Genomic DNA, 21,838 nt, shown 5'->3' on the forward strand with positions numbered 1-21,838 from the left:
AAATGGCTTTGCTCCTCACATTGATTTCCATAATGGGAAAAGTTTGAAAACTAGGATTTTATCTAGTCAAGCCACCCTTGAACTAAGTGTATTCTATACACTTGATTCCCTTGCTGAGCTTTTAGTAGTTTTGTACAAATTCATAGACTAATGTGAGTTGGAAGTTAATAGTGCCTCTAGGTAGCGCCTCTAGGTCAGAAGGTACACTATTGTATAAGCCTTTAATGAAGATCAAATGAAAAAATAATACATATGACAATTATTATAAGGGAGGTGGGCATGTGGAGCTTTAAATCTGTCTAGCTAATCCGGAACATAATTTGGAGCTATACTCCAAAAGTCACTAAATTATGTGATGCTTTTAATGTTACCACTACTAGACCTATAAAGGGATTAAAGAAAGGGTGAAAAAGAGTCAAGTGCACAAAAATATCTATAGCAGCATTTCTTGTTCTTGTAAAAACCAGAAATTAAGGGTGTTCACATCAATTGGGGAAAAGCTGAAAAAATATGGTATGTTAATATAATGGATATTATTGAATCTTAAGAATTAATGAAAGGAATGGTTTAGATAAACCTGAGAAAACTTATATAAAGTGATGCAGTATGAAGGGAGAAGAAAGCAAAGGAGAGATTATATAATAATATCAAAACTGTAAAGAAAAACAGCTTTGAAACACTTAAGAACTCTGATCAATGCATTGATTAACCACTATTCCAGATGACAAATTGCATAATCTATCTTTTGACAGAAAAATGATGGACTCATGGTGCAATGAATACAAATTTTTTCAACTATGGACTACATGTTTATTTATTTTGCTTGATGATATTTATTTGTTACAATTTTACTTTTGGAAGAAAGGTGTTCCTTGTAATGTTCTTCTCAATGATAAGAAATGAAAGAAGAGAGTCACCAAAGTATTTAGTTAAATATTTAAAAACAATGCACAGAAGAGAATAGAAGGAAGTTCAGAAGGAAATAGATAAACAGAATAGCTTAGAAATATATATTTTTTAATTTATGACATGCTTTTTATTCATTTATTTATTTAAAATTTTTTAAAAATTTAAAAATTTTATTAGTTTAGAAAAATTTTTCATGGTTGCAAGATTCATGTTTTTACTTTCCCCTTTACCCCCCTCTTTACCTCTCCCCAGCCAAGGTACATTTCCACTGGTTTTAACATGTGTCATCAATCAAGACTTATTTACATATTATTGATAGTTGCATTGGTGTGGTCATTTCGAGTCTATATCCCCGATCATATGACATGCTTTTTAAAAAGCAAGCCTTAAAAAATTGAGATTTGTGATTTCGGAGAAAAGAGATTTATAACTCTTTTCCTTGTATATGAAACTATTCATATTTTTGATGTTTTAAGTTCAGAATAATTTTTTTTACAAAATAACTTATGTAAAGCACATTAAAAGTCTCAAGCTGCTATGTAAATGCCAATTATTATTATTATTATTTAACCTCAACTTGGACCTTACCACTATACAGTGGTTTTTGTTTTTCTCCTCCATATTACTCTTTCCATCTAAGTTGTTCAAAACCTTCTTCTTTCCCTGAAGATGCTGATTTATACTTCTATCTTTCTCTCACAACATGAATCCCAACTCCAGCATTCAAAATTACCTGCATGACTTTTGTCAAATCATTGGCTCCTTTTGGCATCATTTTCTTCATCTGTAAAACATGGTAGTTTGGACTAGATTACTTCCCTTCTGGATCTAACTCTATCATTCAGTGAACCCATATTATTGAAAGGATTGAGGCTACACATGATTATTCTTCTAGAACTCAGACTCTCAATAGTCTCACCCATATTCTTTTCTTTTTTTGCATTCTCAGAGAATGAGGTAGCCTTGCTCTTTCTCAAAACTAATCCTGTGCTCTTGGTTCTAATTTCTTCCTGATACCTTGCTCTATAATATAATTTTTTTCTCATTTTAATCTATTCTTCTTGATTAGTTCCTTCTCTATTGCCTACAAACATGCTCAGGTCTATCTCCTCATTGCTTTATTCTTTAATCACTTGTAGTTTTTCTTCTGACCTTACTGCTCTACTAAAATTGGTTTCTTTGAGGTCACCAGTAACTTCTTATTTGTTAAATTCAATGAACTTTGCTCATTTGACATCATTTTTCTTAAGCCTTGGGCAATATTTGACATTGTTAATCACTGTATCCTTCTTGATACTCTCCTTCCTTGACTTGTATTGATATTGCTTACTTATGGCTTGCTTACTTTCTTGATTGACTATTCCATTTCCGCTTACTTCATTCTTTCATGTTCTTTCCATTTAAAAGTGGGTGCCCTCCAAGATTCTGGCCTTTTTTCATATTTCATATTTACTTCCTCAGCAGCATGGCTTTAATGGCCATTTCTATATAGATAGTTCCCAAATCTTCATACTAGCACCAGTCTTTCCTTTGAACTCCATTTCAGATTCCTTCTAAACAAGTCTACTTGAATATCTGACATCTCAACCTTAACTTGACTAAAACTGAAGCCATTTTCTCCTTTAAAAAAAGATTCCCAAGAACTAGCTAAGGACAAAGGAAATAATTTCGTGTCCCTATCTCAAACATTTATTTATTTGTTAATTTGTTAATAGAAAGCTAGCCTTTTTTTATTCTTTGTTGGTCTCTTGTGGACTGTGAATGTAATTTTTTAATAAATATGCTTCAGTTAAATCAGATTCCAGTGGATGGCCCTTGGAATTTCCATATGTAAGAATAAAAAAACAACACATCTTAATGAGATAATGAAGGCTGAGTTCATCTACCTTTTTCAGTAGCAGTTTTTAGTCCTTTAATTTCTCATACACTATACCTTATTTCATAGAATTGTACAGTTTTGTTCAGTGAATGCTACTTTGGTTCCTTTGGCCTTATCCTTCTTCTTGCCCCCCTCCCCCTTTCTAGTTCCTATTTCTTTCATTCTTTTCAAGTTCCATAGGGAAAAACAAGGTGATATGTACAACTAGCATTGCCACTAGAGTTTGATGATAATACTTGGGTTTTAAGTGTACCCTGATTCTTCTGAATTAAGTATGTCCTATGGAATTTACCACAGTTCCTGTTAGATTTTGGGAGTAGGAGCTAGATTGGAACACTTTCTCTCGTAAGAAAGTAATTTCTGCCTGTAATTTAGGAAGAAAAAAGAGATTCTGAAAAGAAGCAATCTTATAGGTAGGAAGAGAACCAGGAGAGACCAATGACATGAAAACTTAGAGAGGAGCTAAGTTCATACTAGAAGAGAGGGACTTCCGGGTTAAGGTGGCTGCAGAGTAGAAGCAGGGCAACTTTTTCTCCTTACCAACCAATATAGCGTACCTCCAAAGGACAAAAAACCAAATCTAGATGAAAGAAAGGACCCCGTAATAGGGCACAGTATCAAAGGTACGTGGGATTTGGGCACTTCCATGCTATAAGCAGGGAAAATAGCTCCCATCAAACCATGAGTGGATCACCCCTCCCCCACCCCACTCACAGTACCAGAGGCAGAGGCTGCCCTCCAGGGTTAGAGTGAGTGGGGGCACAAAGTCTAGTTCCTAGACAGCTACCTGGCACCACTAGGAGCTTGCTCCCAAGAGCAGCAAGACCTGAGACCCCAGGAGGCTGGAGACCTCAGACCTTGGACACGGGAGTGGGGCTGAGAGAGACAGAGGCAGTGTGCTGAGACTCAGGGGAAAACCTCAGGTGGAGGAGTAAGCGTGGGCCAATTTCCAGGTTCTGGGCAGCTGGCTAGGACCACTGGTGCTTGACCCTGAAAATAGCTAGACCAGAGACCCCAGGAGGGTCCCCAGAGAAGCTAGGAGACTCACAAAGTAGCCTCAGGCAAAAACTGCTCCCCAACTCCATACAAAGAGAATCAGATTGCCTTACTCAGACTTCTGGCAGAGAAAGCATTATGATGCCAAGCAAGGCCCAGGAAATAAACAAGAAGACCAAGAAAAAAACTCTAATACTTCATAACTTCTGCACAGAAAAAACCCAGAAAACAGAGGAAGACAAACAATTAAAGACATCCAAACCTTCCCAAAAAAATGAAAATGGGTCACAAGATCTTGAAGAGTTCAAATCTGAGATCATGAGAAAGATGGAAGAGACCTGGCAAGAAAATAACAGTTTAAAAGGCAGAACTGCACAATTGGAAAGTGAGGCTCAGAAATCAAATGAATTGATAAGCAAATTGAAGACCAGAAATGACAAGTTGGAAGCCTTGAAGAGCCAGATAGACCAGATTGAAAAGGAAAACCAAAAAATTATAGCCAAAAACTAGTCTTTAAAGGCTAGAATTGGGCAAGAAGAAGCCAATGATCTCACAAGACACCAAGAATTAATAAAGCAAAGTCAAAAGATTTACAAAATAAGAGGAAACATAAAATATCTCAATGAGAAGTTAATAGATCAAGAAAAAAGGTCTAGAAGAGACAACTTGAGAATTATTGGTCTTCCGGAAAAGTCAGAGACAAATAGAAACCTAGATGTCATATTACAAGAAATTATTCGACAAAACTTCCCTGATGTCCTCAAACAAGAGGGCGAAATACACATTGAAAGGATCCATAGATCACCCTCTACACTAAATCCTCAGAAGACAACCCCTAGGAATATAATAGCCAAATTCAAAAGCTTCCAAATTAAGGAGAAAATATTACAAGAAACCAGAAAGAGACAATTCAGATATCAAGGAACACCAATCAGGATTACACAGGATCTGGCAACCTACACACTACAAGATCACAAGGCTTGGAACATGATATTCAGAAAAGCAAGAGAATTGAGTCTATAACCAAGGATCACCTACCCATCAAAACTGACTATATACTTCCAGGGGAAAGTATGGGCATTCAACAAGATAGAAGATTTCCAAGCATTTTCACAGAAAAGACCAGGACTAAATGGAAAGTTTGATATCCAACCACAAAAACCAAGGGAAACATGAAAAGGTAAATAAGAAAGAGAGGGGAAAGAAAGAAAACTCTTATCTTTAAATTGCCTTCTTCAAGGGCTTTAATAAGATCAAATTATTTGTATTTCTATATGGAGAAATATGTGTAATTTTAAAAAATTGTACTCACCATTATAGTAATTAGAAGAATTAGTAATAAGGAGAGGTTGGAGTACTAAATGGTCTAAGATGATATGGGGGAAAAGTGTGTGGGGGAATAGAAGATGGCACCAAGAGAAACTTGAAGGAATAAGAAAAATAGACTAATCTATACCACACAAAGAGGGCATGGGAAGAAGAGGGGAGGAATACTATCATAAGAAGGAGAGGAAGAGAGCATTAAAAGGAAATACTTGAACCTTACTCTCAGCAGAATTAATCCTGAGAGGGAGGAGTAGCTAGATCCATTGCGATATCAAATTCTATCTAACCCTATGGACAAAATCAGAAGGGATTAACCAAGTGGGGCAGTGGGGTGGGGAGTTCTTAAAGGGAGGGGAAGAGAGGAGGGAGGGAATTCATTAAGCCTTAAAAAATAATAAGAGGGGAAGGGAGGGGGTGGAAAGGGTAGTAAACCAAGGGAGGGGACAAGGGGGATTGATTTAAAACAAACTATTGGTTTAAAAGGAAATACCATAAAAAGAAGGGGCAGAACTAGGAGAGGATACCAAAATGTTAGGGAATACATAGCTGAAAAGTATAACCCTGAATGTGAATTGGATGAACTCGCTTATAAAACAGAAGCAAATAGCAGAGTGTATTAGAAAACAAAATCCTACCATATGTTGTCTACAAGAAACACATATGAAGCAGGTGGACATACACAGGGTTAAGGTCAAGGGCTGGAGCAAAATCTTTTGGGCTTCAACTGAGAAAAAGAAGGCAGGAGTGGCAATCATGATTTCTGATTAAGCCAAAGTAAAAATAGATCTGATTAAAATATTGGGAAGGTAATTACATCCTGATAAAAGGCAGTATAGATAATGAGGAAATAATAGTACTCAACATGTACGCACCAAATGGTATAGCATCCAAATTTCTAAAGGAGAAACTGGCAGAGCTCAAAGAGGAAATAGTAAAACCATACTAGTGGGAGATCTAAATATTCCTCTATCAGATCTAGATAAATCAAACCAAAAAATAAGTAAGAAAGAGATAAGAGAGGTGAATGAAATCCTAGAAAAATTAGAGTTAATAGATATGTGGAGAAAAATAAATAGTGACAAAAAGGAATATACCTTCTTTTCAGCTGCACAGGGTACATTCACAAAGATTGCCCATTTACTAGGGCATAGAAACATGGCAAAGAAATGCAAAAGAGCAGAAATAATAAATTTAACCTTTTCAGATCATAATGCAATAAAAATAATAATCAGTAAGGGCAAATCGACAGACAAACCAAAAACTAATTGGAAATTAAATAATATGATGCTCCAAAATCAGATAGTTAAAGAAGAAATCATAGAAACAATCAATAATTTCATTGAAGAGAATGACAATGATGAGACATCCTACCAAAATCTGTGGGATGCAGCTAAAGCAGTACTCAAGGGGAAATTTATATCACTGAATGCATATAATAACAAATTAGAAAGGGCAAAGATCAATGAACTGGGCATGCAAATCAAAAAAACTAGAAAGGGAACAAATTAAAAATCCCTAGCTAGAAACTAAATTAGAGACTATAAAAATCAAAGGAGAAATCAATAAAATTGAAAGTAAAAGAAGTATTGAATTAATAAATAAGACTAGAAGCTGATACTTTGAAAAAATAAATAAAATTGACAAAGTACTGGTCAATCTAATTTTAAAAAGTAAAGAAGAAAACCAAATTACCAGTATCAAAGATGAAAAGGGAGACCTCACCTCTAATGAAGAGGAAATCAAGGCAATCATTAAAAACTATTTTGCCCAATTATATGGCAATCTAGGTGATATGGATGAATATTTACAAAAATATAAATTGCCTAGATTAACAGCAGAAGAAACAGAATACTTATCCCATATCGGAAAAAGAAATTGAACATGCCATCAAAGAACTCCCTAAGAAAAAACCCCCAGGACCAGAATTCTATCAAACCTTCAACGAACAACTAATTCCAATACTATACAAACTATTTGACACAATAAGCAAAGAAGGAGTTCTTCCAAACTCCTTCCATGACACAAATATGGTACTGATCCCAAAGCCAGGTAGGTCAAAATCAGAGAAAGAAAAACTACAGACCAATCTCCCTAATGAACATAGACGCAAAAATCTTAAACAGAATAGTAGCAAAAAGACTCATACTAGAAGAGAGGGTGATCAACAGTGTCAAAGGCTGCAGAGAGGTCAAGAATGATGAATTCTAACAGAAAGCAATATTAAAAGCCAGTTTTTTAATTACAGAAGATTTATACAACATTGCCTTTTTATTTTGATATGATGGAACTTATTCTCTGCTGGTTTTTATATCTTATGCACCCTGATCTTAGTCTCTTCAGTATTTAAAAATCCAAAGTTCTAAGTAATAACTTTTTGTCTACTTATTGTGAGTTGTACTAGGCACTGATAATATCTCATTTCCATATTTGAATGGATCCTTCACCTTAAGAGTCGTCTAATTAGCATATCGGAGATGAGCCTGACTGTCCTATGTTTACTTTTTCTGATTTTATCCCATTAACCAATGATATTCCATCTATCCTGGGAACCACATGCTTACCTCTACCAGTGTATCAAATCCCAGGCAAATTTCTGTTTAAGGGTTGGGAAAAGAGAACATTGTCCTGACCCAGTTTTGATCTCTTTAGAAGTTTACCTTAACTTTGTACCCTTTGGTTCCTCTATCTCAGTGGTTCCCAAACTTTTTTGGCCTACCGCCCCCTTTCCAGAAAAAATATTACTTAGCTCCCGTCACATACTATAACCGCCCCCTTACAGTTATTCACTGCCCCCAAATGCACCTGTGGCCATCATTGACCCCCTATCACTGCAGCACCCACCAGGGGGCAGTGGTGCCCACTTTGGGAATCACTGCTCTATCTCCTGACCCTATGAGTAAAGCCAGTTGGAGCCTGATATTAGTCAGCAACGTTAGGAAAATCTTTGTTCTGATCAAAGAAATGTTTATCTTACACTACACAACAAAGGTCTTTTCTTTGCCTTTTAATTTATGACTTTCTAATTTCATTTGGATCACTCTCAGAAGTAATCAAAAAATTCTAAGATTTATAATATCTGATGTTGAGACTATTATGAGCACACAGGGAAACTTCTTGTGTTTTATGATAAACATATGATAAACTGATTAAAGGAAACTATGAATGAAGAGAAGGGGAGGAAGCTGGGAATCCAAATAACAAAGGGGAAAGTTAGCAAAAATATTGGGGCAACAAGGATTATCTAAATGTTCATACAGATCTGTGATCTCATTCAGCGGGGTATTTCCTAACCAATTCATGCCTGCCAATCCAATGTGACTCTTGCCCTTATTCTTCTGTAAGTTTGGCCCCAAGCAATTCACTTGATGTACTGTGGGGCTTTCTCTAGTTTCTTTTGACATTGCATGAGATAATGGTGAAGTATTCAAGCCATCTATCTGTTATACCAACAGTAATGAAAAGGATAAAAATGCTAAAATAAACAACCAGTCACACTCTGATGAATTATAATGTACAGTTTCAGGCAGGGAAAACTGATAATCCTCAAATGAAAGGTGGGAACTATGGATGCCAAACACAATAGACAGTGTTACGACATAGAAGTTGTGTTCACTGATTTTCCTTAAATGTTTTTCTTTGTTAAAAGAAAGGTTTCAGTGAAGGAGGGTGGAGAATGATTGATGTAAAAATAGAATGCAACAATAAACTTTTTTAAAAAAGGAAAACAAGGGCAGCTGGGTAGCTCAGTGGATTGAGAGCCAGGCCTAGAGACGGGAGGTCCTAGGTTCAAATCTGGCCTCAGACACTTCCCAGCTGCGTGACCCTGGGCAAGTCACTTGACCCCCATTGCCTACCCTTACCACTCTTCCACCTATAAGTCAATACACAGAAGTTAAGGGTTTAAAATTTAAAAAAAAATTAAAAAAAAAAGGAAAACAAGATGAATTACATCACACTTTAAAATCATAATAATTGGTTAATTTATTATCAAATTTACTATTTGGAGAAAAGGAGAATGTATGGAGACAGAAAAGAGGAAGACAAAAATGAAGGATAGCTAAATATCCAGTTTCTTTGGAAGAGATCAAAGGAGATAATGTATGGAAAATCACCTGCAAATTCTAAATAACTATATGAATGTGAATCATTATTATTATTAATGGGAAAGTATCCTGATAAGGATACTATCTCATTTGACACTCAATATACATTATTTTGTATTGTTATTTATCTCTTTATATACATACATACATACATACATACATACATATATATATATATGTATATCTTGCTTTCCAATTTCCTTAAAGGGGACTATCTTATATCTAGATCTTATTTTTACATATTATAAGTAATTAGTAAATAATGATGAAGATGGCTAAAAAGAGATCTTGATCCAATTTTAATAAGAAAGAAGTAGCTTATTCCCCTCTCCCCCATCCTTCCATTGAGGAAAAACTTGGAGATAAGAAAGTTAGGTGACAGACTCAACCAAAATCATCTGAGTGCATTTAAAGCTGAAACTAATAGAGGAAAAATGGGGGGTAAAATAAATCATGTTTATAACAAATTTGTTTTTTCATCAATGGCAAAGGTGCCTTTGTATTTGGAATCTAAACTCAATTCCTGATATCTGGTCAGTAAATAAGCATTCATGAAGCTCCTACTATGTGTATGGCACTCTCCTCAGAGCTTAGTTAAGAAAGGCAAAAGATAGTTCCTAACCCATGAGTTCACAATCTAATGGGAGAGAGAGCAAGCAAACAAATATTTACAAACAAATAGCATACCTGCATATTTCAGAGACATTGTGAATTTTTTGTTTCCTCTCAGCAATAAAATGAATATCACAATAAAGAAAGCCATACAATTTTTTTACTTTCCCAGCATATAAAAGTTACATTTACACTATAGTTTATTAAATGTTTGATGTCTAAAAAATGTATATACATATAATTTAAAGAATACTATATTGCTTAAAAATTTTAACCATCACCTATGCCTTCAATGAATTATAATATATTTTTAAAATTTTTTTTTAACCCTTGTACTTTGGTGTATTGTCTCATAGGTGGAAGAGTGGTAAGGGTGGGCAATGGGGGTCAAGTGACTTGCCCAGGGTCACACAGCTGGGAAGTGTCTGAGGCCGGGTTTGAACCTAGGACCTCCTGTCTCTAGGCCTGACTCTCACTCCACTGAGCTACCCAGCTGCCCCCGAATTATAATATTTTTGCTAGTAAAGGGTCTTTCCTAGTTGTTTGTGGCTGCCAACGGATTAGGGCAGTGGTTGCTGAAGGCATGGGGTGGTTGTAGCAATTTCTTAAAATAAGGTGATAAAGTTTGCCATATTGATTGACTCTTCCTTTCACCTGAATACGTAGAGGTCACTAAAGGGTTATTAATTGGTCTAATTTTAATATTTTAGTGTCTCAGGGAATAAGGGAGGGCTGAAGAGAGGAAGAAAGATGGGGAATGGTTGGTTGACAGTACAATAAAAAAATACAACATTTATTAAGTTCACTTTCTTCTGCTGGTGTGGTTTGTGGCACCATGAAACAATTATAATTGTAATATCAAAAATCACTGAATACAGATCACCATGACAGATATAATAATAATGGAAAAGTAGAATATATTTTGAGAATTACTAAAATGTGACCCAGAGACATGATGTGAGCACATGCTTTGGAAAAATGGTGCTGACAGACTTGCTCAATGCAGACCTTCAGTTTATAAACAATACAATGTTTGTGAAGTTCAATAAAGTGAGGTATGCCTGTAATATTATAAAAATTGATATTACAGAAGCATTATAGAGTAATCAAAGAATTCAGAGTTGTTCATGCAAGATTTACTATAAGACTTAAGGCCGCAGTCCAGTTTTGTAAAAAGAAAAGAACGCTGACTGAATATCTCTTCCATTCTTTCCTGAAAAGCTCCTCAAATATCTTTAAAGAAAAAATGCCTCTCACAAAATCAGATTTATTTTCTAACATGCTTTTCTTTCTTCCATGGTGAATTATAACTTAGCCTGCCTTCCAGACTTCTAGAGGCAACAAAAGAAAAATGCTACACAATGTATAACCTAACTACAATTTTCAACCTGAAAATATGATATCTTGCTATCACTAATAAGTGAACATTACATAAAATTAAATTATTTCCCCACAACATATCCTCTCTATAAAGTAATTTTTCCACATATAACATTTGTTAAATAAAGTTATATAGATCGTGTAATAACAGACATTTAAAAAATATTTGTTATTATTATGGTAATTGCAGGGCCAGACACCTTCCCCCACCAAAGGCTTTGATCAGCCCTAAGAAATCAGTACTGAAAGCATTAGCCTCAGGCTAGCCAAAGCTCTGCATGGCTTATCATTATGAATTTGTGCTTCAGAAATCACTGGGACATCCCCAACCCTGAAAAGGCACATTATATTTCCACTTAAAGGAATTCTTGTCTGGTTCTTTAAGATATTTATAAGTTCCTAGTAAGTTATGCCTCCTTTGGTTCCCTCTCTATTTTTCTTATTATTTCCCTCTACCTGCCACCAAAAGAAATAGAAGTTAAGACAAAAGATAAATTAAAAAGAATAACAGGTTTAAAAAAACAAATAACATTCCACTAGAATATGTATCTATATCTTTTATCTAAATGTACACTAAATACAAACTAAATATGCAATATAATTTTACTTTAAAATATGCTTGATTCTTCTGGAATCTGAGTTATAAATTTCATACTGTTAATTTCTAAACCATAAAAATCAATGTTTACAAGGTCAACTTGGACAACAAAGTTATGTGTTAACTTCACCCAGATGAACTAAAGAATAGCTTGGTCTGTTTTGATGATATTTTTCTTCTTTAAACAACAAAAAAAGAACTATAATCTTTAACCCCATTTCACTCTATGTAAATCTGTATTATATATATCTATATACACTGAAATTTGGAAAATACTTCTACTAGGTGAATAAATTTGGGATTTAAATTTATGACTCTTTAAATCCACAAATATACAGATGGTTAAAATGTATGTCCCCAAAGATCTGGATTTATAACATCTCCGATAGACAATTAAACTTGAATACAGGGAAAGTACAAAAAGCAACCACTGGCTTCTATTTTATCCTCTAGAGAGAAAGACTAAAAATCGGTGGTTTTTAAAAATTCTGTTTGTAAACAATTCCCAAAGTATTGCTTTTCCATTTCCATTTCTAAAAAGTTTACTATCAAATTACTCAACTGAGTTTGTGGACAGCTCAGAAAGACATGAATTTGTTGTCTTTCCCCTTTCTTTCTAAAGGTCTACAACTATACTTATTCCCTCTTACCCATCTAGAAACTAATCAGATTATTTTGCTTCCTTCAATTCAGGGCAGAACCTAAAAATCTCAAAATAATGTTAATCTTCATGGTCTGATGAAAATAGTATGATAATAATAATCAAAATGCAGATTCATCAGGACAGCTTTAGCTAGAAATTAAGAGAATAGCCATAAACAAATTCCAACTCATCTGTACTAGCAGGTGATAATGCATGGCTGGAATTGTCCAAGTACTGATAATGAAACGAAGTCATTTATACACATGGTTGTTACACACACACACACACACACACACACACACACACACACACACACTGATATTCCTGAAACTCGGATTAATTACCTATAGAATAATAAAAAAAAAATCCTCTGACATTCAAAGTCCTTCATAACCTGCCTCCCTTACTATTCCAGTCTCTCTCTTTAAAAACCCTTACCTTCCATTTTAGAATCAACACTGTGATATTGGTTCTAAGGCAGAGGAGCAGTAAGGGCTAGGCAGTGGGGGTTAAGTGACATGCCCAGGGTCACACAGCTAGGAAGTGTCTGAGGACAGATATTCCAGTCTTTTTACACATCCCATACTCTACAATCCAGTGAAACTGGCTTCATTGCTGTTCTTTACACAAGATGCTCCATCTTCTGATTCTGAGCATTTTCACTGACAGTCTTTCATTCCTGGAACCCTCATCTCTACTTACTGCCTTCCTTGGGTTCCTTCAAGTCCTGTCCCACTTTCTAGAAGAAGCCTTTCCTAATCCCTCTTAATTCTAATGCCTTCCTTCCACTGATTTATAGTCATGATGATGGCAAAGGAATAGACCAAACATTGCATGATTTGGTCATTTCATAGATTAGCTATTCCAAAATAGAGCTTGGATACTCGAGAAACGGAAAAGCCTAGAAAGAGTAGGTACTACATGGCAGCTACACAAGCTGAATCATTAGGGTGGACAACAAATTTCAGCCTTTCCTACTCTCAATATGCTATCTATAAAAAACCCTACATTTAAACTCTTCTTCAGACAATTGTATAAACCCTGGGGTCAAAGAACTACTAAATGAAATAAATCTTTCTTGCTCTACAAGAGCTGTAGCCAACATTTCCTTTGAGAGAGTCTAGAGAAAAGAATAAAGGCAAGATTTCTTTAATACCTGTTCAGGGTATTTAAAAAGGAAAACCTAGCACAAAGTATGTGCTAAAATAATGCACATTATTTGTACAATTACCATTTGGCAATTAGTATGGGGCTGAGGTGAAGCAATGGTAACAAGAGCTGACTAAAATGGCATCAACTCTCCAAGGGCATCACCACAAATCACATGATAGAGGCTATGACTCCAGTGATTCTCAACCATTTCTGCTCCTGTTGCTATAACATCGATACATTTGTTCTGTTGTCATTCTAGAGCACACAATTTTGGAATAAGCCTGATTTTTACGACTTTCGTTGCTATGGCAAATATGGTTTGGTAATTGGATGTGTTCATTTCCAACTTTCCAATTGACAAATCTATCTGGTATATATATTTTTTAAGTTTCCTGCTATTTGGTGACAAAATGAAGGTAATATTATTTCCAAAAGGGAAAAAGAGGATAAAAAGCTTTACTTTGACAGAAGCCAAAGATAGTTAAAAGGAGTTAAAGCCTTTTTCTTTTCTTCTTCACACAGATATTCTACCAATGTATAAAGCCTAACTTTTCCTCTATCCACAGAGAACTGAAATCCCTATGTAAAGTTTAGCCTATGGAGTTTATTATTTTTTCATTGTAAATATAATTTCCACTTAACAGAACAAAAATGCTTAGCCTTAGCAACCATCCCTCCAAGCTCAGCTCAATATCTCTAACCATCATATCTGTTTATAATTTTAGTAATTTAAATATTCATTCATTCAACTGAGTCATCCTACTGTCCTAGCCACTATGAAGTATATAAAGTTGTATAACATAGAAGTGGGCATAATATAGTAGAATGAGTACTGAACCTGGAGTTAGTAAGAACGTATCAAAATCCTGCCTCAAACACATCACTATGAGGCCCTAGACAAGTCATTTAATCTCTTTGGGTCTCAGTGCCTCATTTCTAAAATGAGAGGATTGGATTACATGATCACTGAGGTCTGGGGTCATGGAATCCAATCCATCTCTAAATCTATAATCCTAACCTCAAGGAGTTTACAATTTAATACGGGGGAGATAAGAGAGATTATTTGGCTAATATATCAATTTGCTCTAAGGCAAAAGGTTGATTCTTTGTATAGGAAGAGTAGACCCAACATTAGAGAAATAATTTCAAATCTATTAGTAACATACTAAACTACATCTATTATTTAGGTTTGCCTCCCAAAATAAGATCTAAGCAGAAAGTTCTTCACTGGGGAGAAGGGGAGAAGACCTTTTCTATAATTCTTGTAAGGGAATAATAATAAGATAGTTCCAATACAGTTCCTTAAATTAGTGACTAGAGAAAGTAGATAAGAACTAGGGACTAGAAGGGATGGTCAAAAATAAGCGAATGGGCTCTCTCCTTCCCTCCTGGCCTTTGATATAAAAAGTAATTAGTTGTTTCTACAGTATGAAATGAGAGGATACCACAAGGTCTCATTTGTCCTAAAATATCTTACCCATTAGCCTACCCCAATGCCACTTTCTTCTACTTGGTCTAAAATTTCTGAAACAATTTCTCTTTTAAATAATATTACAAAATCAGGGGTGTTGCCTTCTAAAAGCTACTATGAAAATTCACCTTACCTGAAAGAAGCAGGAAGATTCTAGAGGGGTCATAGGAACATGGTTGATTAGAGTCAGAAGGGCTCTTTGAGACCTCCTCATTTTGCAGATGTGGAAGCTGAGGCTGACAGAGGTCTAGGTCACACAGACCATTTAATACAAGATCTCTAACTCGGAACCCAATCTTCTTCCCATTGTACCTCCCCTCCCTGATTAGCATTAACTAGTTTATCATATTGGTTAATGCTCATTAAAGAAGACACAAAAGCCTTATCCCAAGGTGTTATAAACTTGAGAGGAGTGAGGTACAAAATAACAAGGGATGTAAATGTAGGAGTCATTTAAGGGAGGAACAAACCTAGGCAGGTATCCCTTCATAGCCCAAGACAACCAGGACAGAGAATGAAGGAGGACATGTCTGAAGCAGGATCTTGGGTAAGTGTCACAGAAAGTAAGAAGAGATGCTAAGGGAAGACCCTTAGGTCAAATCTTTCCTATGTCACAAATTCACCTAGCATGTGTGGCCCCTCTCCACAAAAATGGGGGCCACTTGGAACCAGATGTAAACCCAAAGTTTCAGGTTAGCTTCTAATGTGGCTCAAAAGTATCTTGATTAAACTGAAATGGACCCTCCTACAATGGACCCATGTCCTCAGATCAACCAAAAAATCTAAGCTCCACAAGATCCTTAACATAAAAAGACTCAGCCCAGACCAGAAGGATTGACAGGCATAAAGAAGTAGCCAGGGACAGCTAGGTGACTCAGTGGATAGATCATCAGGCCTGGAGTTGTTGGGAGGTCCTGGGTTCAAATCTGGCCTTAGACACTTCCTAACTGTGTGATCTCAGACAAGTCATTTAACACCAATTGCCTATTACCACTCTTTAGAAGCAAGGATTAGGAAAAAAAAAGAAAGAAAAGAAATAGTATCACCTAAAGTATGGAAATGAAACCTGGATTTAGCCTTTTTTTTTGGAAAATATTGTCTGACATGTTTATACGCTTATGTTTGTCCTGTTAAGACAAAATCTATTAAAAGAGAAGTCCCTTTTGTCTTCCATTTCCATTCTTACTTCAGCCCCCCTAAAAAACAACTACATTAAAAACTACTGCACTGAAATGCAGTAAGTTTGAATTCTAATGTTTTTCTAAACAACATAACACTGCACCTGAGTAGCACCCTCATTCCCTTTTGTACCCTCTATTCATCCCTCATCATCTGCATAATCACATGATCAAGATGTTATGAACACAAGTCCTTGCAACACAGATGTCAGGCTGTTTGAAAACTATGAACTTGGGGCATATGAATCACAAGTTATCTTGAAAGTTTTAGGGACCATCACAAAAGTTCTGCAGAAATAAACCTTGCATGGCCTCTTGTTGGTAGGGCTCGGGCTGTTTTCCAGTTTAAACTTATCCTCCTCCTTACGTTACTACTCTTCTTTTACCTGGTTGATTTTCAAATGCACTGGTTAGCAGCAATGACCAGTCATTCAGCAGCGTCTTTCTGAGAGTGCAGCTGATGATCAGAAATAGAAGGAAGTCCCACTGGAAAAGATTCTTTCCTTAAAAAAGTTAGTTTATACATAAATGGTTTAAAACGAAGCAACACACGGCAACTGATTTTAAGTAAATTTGTCATGTAATATAGCACTTGCCATTAGCTAGTAGAAAGGTAAATATTTTATGTCCTACTGAAATACATGTTATATCAAATAAAAAGTAAATATTTTATATCATAGCAAGCAAAAGAGCTTCTAGCATTCTCCTACCATTTTCTATCGGGCATTTATGTGAGCAAGCACTTTCATTTTTATTCTCATTTTAAATCAAATACCAAATAAGCTGGAGGTGGAACCAGATTTGAGACTTTGTCTGGAGTTGAGCCAGATACAAACTTTGTTCAAAATAAAAAAAACTCCAACACTGAAATTAAGTTAATATATGAAAGAAAGGGGGAGAAAAGGGAACTAGCATTTATTAAACCCTTACTTTGTACTTGGCACTATGCTAATACTTCACAAATAGTATCTCATTTGATCTTCATAACAACCCTGGGATGTTGGTGCTATAATTATTCTCATTTTACAGCTGAGGAAATTGAGGCAGGCAGAAGTTAAATGACTTGCCAAGGTCACACAGCTAAGCTAGTAAGTATCTGAGGCAGGATTTGAACTCAGGGCTAGCACACTTTCTACTATCCTACCTGGCTATCTTATGACTATTATATAAGCATGACATATGATTAGAATAGACTAATCATATACAATAATATAACAATTCATGATTGCAATATGAAACAACTCCAAAACTATAATTTAATTAAATTAATTAAAATATTTATATTCAACAAAATTTGTAAAATAATGAAATTTAATATGAAATATTGCCAGTAAGCATGAGGTAATCACAGATTACTTCTTTTAATTCTTACAGAATGTTCCACATAAAATATTTCTAATTTTTATAATTACAGTTTTTAAAATGTATTTTTTTATTCAGCTCTTTGCTCTCCTCCCCACACCATAGAAGGCATCATGCAAAAAAAAATTTTTTAGATGATGCCTTTCACGTTTCCATTTTTCAGTTCATTTTCTGGAGGTACACATTCACAAGTTATTCTTCAAACATTAAATCTATAGATGTATATAATGTTTTCTTGGTTTTAACTTGTTTCATTCTTCATTATCTCAAGTAGTTCTAAGTTAAAAAAATAATCTATTTAGGGTGTCTTATGGTGAAGTAGTGTTCCATCCAATCATATATCACAATTTGTTTAGCCATTCCCCAATTGATGGGCATCCCCTCAATTTCCAATTCTGTGCAACCACAAAGTTGCTACTATGTTTAGAAATATATAAGTTCTTTTCCTTTTCCCCTGATTTCCTTGGGAAATAGATCCAGTAATATTGCTGTGTTTAAGAGTAAACACAAGGGGGCAGCTGGGTAGCTCAGTGGATTGAGAGCCAGGCCTAGAGACGGGAGGTCCTAGGTTCAAATCCGGCCTCAGACACTTCCCAGCTGTGTGACCCTGGGCAAGTCACTTTACTCCTATTGCCTACCCTTACCACTCTTCCACCTATGAGTCAATACACAGAAGTTAAGGGTTTAAAAAAAAAAAGAGTAAACACAATTTTATATCTCTCTTTATATGCAGAGGCACATAACTCCAAATTGCTTTCCAAAATGGGTGAATCAGTTCACAGTTCCACCAGCAGTGTATTAGTATCTCCACTTTTCCACATATTCTCCACTTGTCATTTTGCCCTTTTGTCATTTTTAGCCAATCTGATGGGTGTGAAATGATACCTCAGAATTGTTCTGGTTTGCATATTTCCCTAAAATGATTTAGGGCATTTTTTTCCATATATATGGCCTTGATTTCTTCATCCAAAAATCATCTGTTCATATCTTTTGTCCATTTATCAATTGGGAGATGGCTCTTATTTCCATAAATTTGACAAGGTTCTCTATGTATTTTTGATGAGACCTCTATCTGAGAGACTATGAAAATTTCCCACCCAATTTTCTGCTTTCCTTCTAATCTTAGGAACATTTGTTTTATTTGTGCAAAAACTTTTCAGTTTAATGTTCTCAAAATTATCCATCTTACATATCACATTGCTCTCCACCTCTTGTTTATCCATAAATTCCTCTCCTATCCATAAATCTGATTGGTGATATTTTCTCTGTTCTTCTAACTTGCTTTTTATATATCCTTTTATGTCTATGGTGGAAGATATTGGTTTATATCTCATTTCTGCCCAACTAGTTTTCAATTGTCCCAGCAATTTTTACCAAATAGTGATTTCTTATTCCAATAAACTAGATGTATATTTTGTCAAATACAAGGTTAATTATAATCTTTTACTACTGTTGTATGTTCCACACTGATCAACCTTTCTATTTCTTAACCAGTAGCAGATAGTTTTGATAATTATTGCTTTATAATAATACAGTTTAAAATCTGGATCTGCTAGATCTCATTTCTTTACTTTTTTTGTTTTTCCAAATGAATTTTATTATTTTTTCTAGCTCAATAAGATAATTTTTTTGCTTAATTTGATTGGAATGACACTGAATAAGTACATTAGTTTAGGTAGGATTGTCATTTTAATTATATTGGCTCTGCCCATGCATGAACAATTACCATTCCTCTAACTATTTAGATTTGTCTCTTTTGAGTAAAAAGTATTTTATAATTATATTTGTGTAGTTCCTGGGTCTGTTTTGGCAGGTATTCTCCTAGATATTTTATTTTATCAGTGGTTATTTTAAATGGAATATATCTTTCTACATAATTTAAGTTTTGTGATTTTATATTTGTTTTTCATAATTACAGTAGAATAAGATTTTATAATTATAATGATATAATCTAAATTTTAATTGGAGATTTTGGGGGGCAAAAGTTGTAACTGTAATTATTATAAGCTCTTAATGAATAAATCTAAAGAATATTCTGAGTAGCATATTAAATTACCTGGGGATTCACAACAGGTTTTTTGTTGTTGTTAAAAAGGTTTCTCAGAACAAAACACATTGGGGCCACTGATCTATGACATCTCTCCACTGAGATAATAATTCAACTGTTTTATACTTCTTTGGGTATTTCTCTATAGTGCCTTGTGCTATGTACACAGTACTTGGTTCAGTAAGTATTGTCAACTTAATAGGGTGAATGCTCCTAACAATCACTTTCATTGTGATTCAGTGACACATGTCAAACTTTGTGTATTCTGCTCTTAAGAATAAGAAATAGAAACTAGGTGCAAGAAAAGGCTAGAACATCAAGGAAATGCATTCACTTTAGAAAATTCTACTACTTGGTGTCAGCCAAGAGGGAGATATTTTCAAGCAAAATGAATAGATGCTAACTCATTCCAATTTAATTTTCAAAGACATATCTCATAGAACAAATGAGATGCTATAAAGGGTATTATATGATGCCTGTAAAACACAGTGGAATTGCTCATTGTCTATGGGAGGGTGTGGAGAGGAGGGGAGGGAAAGAATATGAATCATGTAACCATGGGAAAATAGTCTCAATTAATTAATTAACTAATTAATTAATTAAACTTAGTTTTAAAAAATGAACAGGAAAAAGAAACAAAACAAAAAAATAAAAATAAAAGCCAAAAAAGGATATTATAGAATCTAACAGCTACTCTTCTGATGAAAAGAACTAGTAAGATTAGAATCACAACAACTTAAACAAGTAAGAATATATATAATGATTTGATTTTTGGAAACAGTTTATCCTATTTTCAGTTAAAGAAGGAAGACAAATTCTGATTCTAGTGTAAATGACAGAATTTTGCTCCCAGTTTATAGCAAGGGCCCAATTTGAATAAAAGAAGTTTGAAATACAACAACATATCATAAAACCAACAGAACTCAGCGTAAGGGTACAAGGAACATGGAATTTAGAAACAGCAAAGTCACACTCACAAAGACATTTTGGGGTAATAAATATTATCTATCTACTGTGTAATTAGAATCTGCTCCCCATGACTCTAAATCCCAGCATCTCACTTCTCACCTTACATCCTTACGTTTTAGAGATAAAGTTTGTGTGTGACTCCGCCCCTCTCGCTCTTTCCCCCTGATCCTGGGTTGTGGAGGTGGGGTGAGGTGAGAGACAGGAGAGTTTTACTCAGGTTTTACTTTTATTTGTTTTTTCTTCTACTTCAAGTGATCATTAATAAATCTTATAAAATATACTACTTAAGAGTTATTGGATTATTAATTTAAATCTTACACTATTCTAGTGCTTACAAGTGCACCATGCATGTTTTTATTGACAACAAATCAAATATTCCTCTAAGTATAAAAGCTATTCAACAAATCATTGATGATTTGTTAGAAAAGTACTTTTATTATAAAAATAAATGAGAGTAAAATTAAAGTGTATTAACCTGCTTAGAGCCATAGGGTTTACCACAACTCAACATTCTTTACATGTTCACACAATGATCATTATTTACACTGCACTTTAAAGGTGGTAAAGTGTAAAGCATTTTATATCTATCCTCTCATCTGTGCCTCGCAAAAACCCTGGGAGGTAAGCCTTTCAATTATTATTCTCATTTTACAGATGAGAAAACGCTAACTCGGAGAGGTTAAGTGTTTCAGAAGTAATTGTTGATGGCATTCTACTCAGCTGACAATATTTATTGAGCACCTACTATATGCCTAGCACTAAGTTAGGCACTTTGGAGGATATAAAGAAATATAAATACACAGTTGAGTTTAACAATCCCAATGGAGAGATATCTTAGATAATAAGAACACATAGGCTATTTTTTTTTATCTGCAGCACTTAGCATAGTGCCTAGCACATAAGTTTGTTTTTAAACCCTTACCTTCCACTTTAGAATCAATACTGTATATTGGTTCCAAGGCAGAAGAGCAGTAAGAGCTAGGCAATGGGGGTTAAGTGACTTGCCCAGGGTCACACAGTTAAAAAGTGTCTGAGGTCATATTTGAACCTAGCACCTCCCATCTCTAGGTCTGGCTCTCAATCCACTGTGCTACCCAGCTACCCCTGGTAATAAGAGTTTTTAATAAATGTTTGCTGGTTAATTGACTGCTGGTGATTACAAAGTTGTTCTGCAAAGCATCCCTTTTCAAAAGAATTGTTGGGAAAACTGTTT

At 34.9% G+C, this 21,838-nt stretch overlaps 1 protein-coding gene across 1 annotated transcript in view; it reads right to left on the bottom strand.

Moving 5' to 3' along the window:
• PDSS2 (decaprenyl diphosphate synthase subunit 2) overlaps positions 1–21,838 on the bottom strand; it is a 318,869-nt gene that overhangs the window by 261,752 nt on the left and 35,279 nt on the right. The window lies entirely within an intron of this gene.

The sequence above is a fragment of the Gracilinanus agilis genome, chromosome 4 (genome assembly GCF_016433145.1).
Source record: "Gracilinanus agilis isolate LMUSP501 chromosome 4, AgileGrace, whole genome shotgun sequence".
NCBI lineage: Eukaryota > Metazoa > Chordata > Mammalia > Didelphimorphia > Didelphidae > Gracilinanus > Gracilinanus agilis.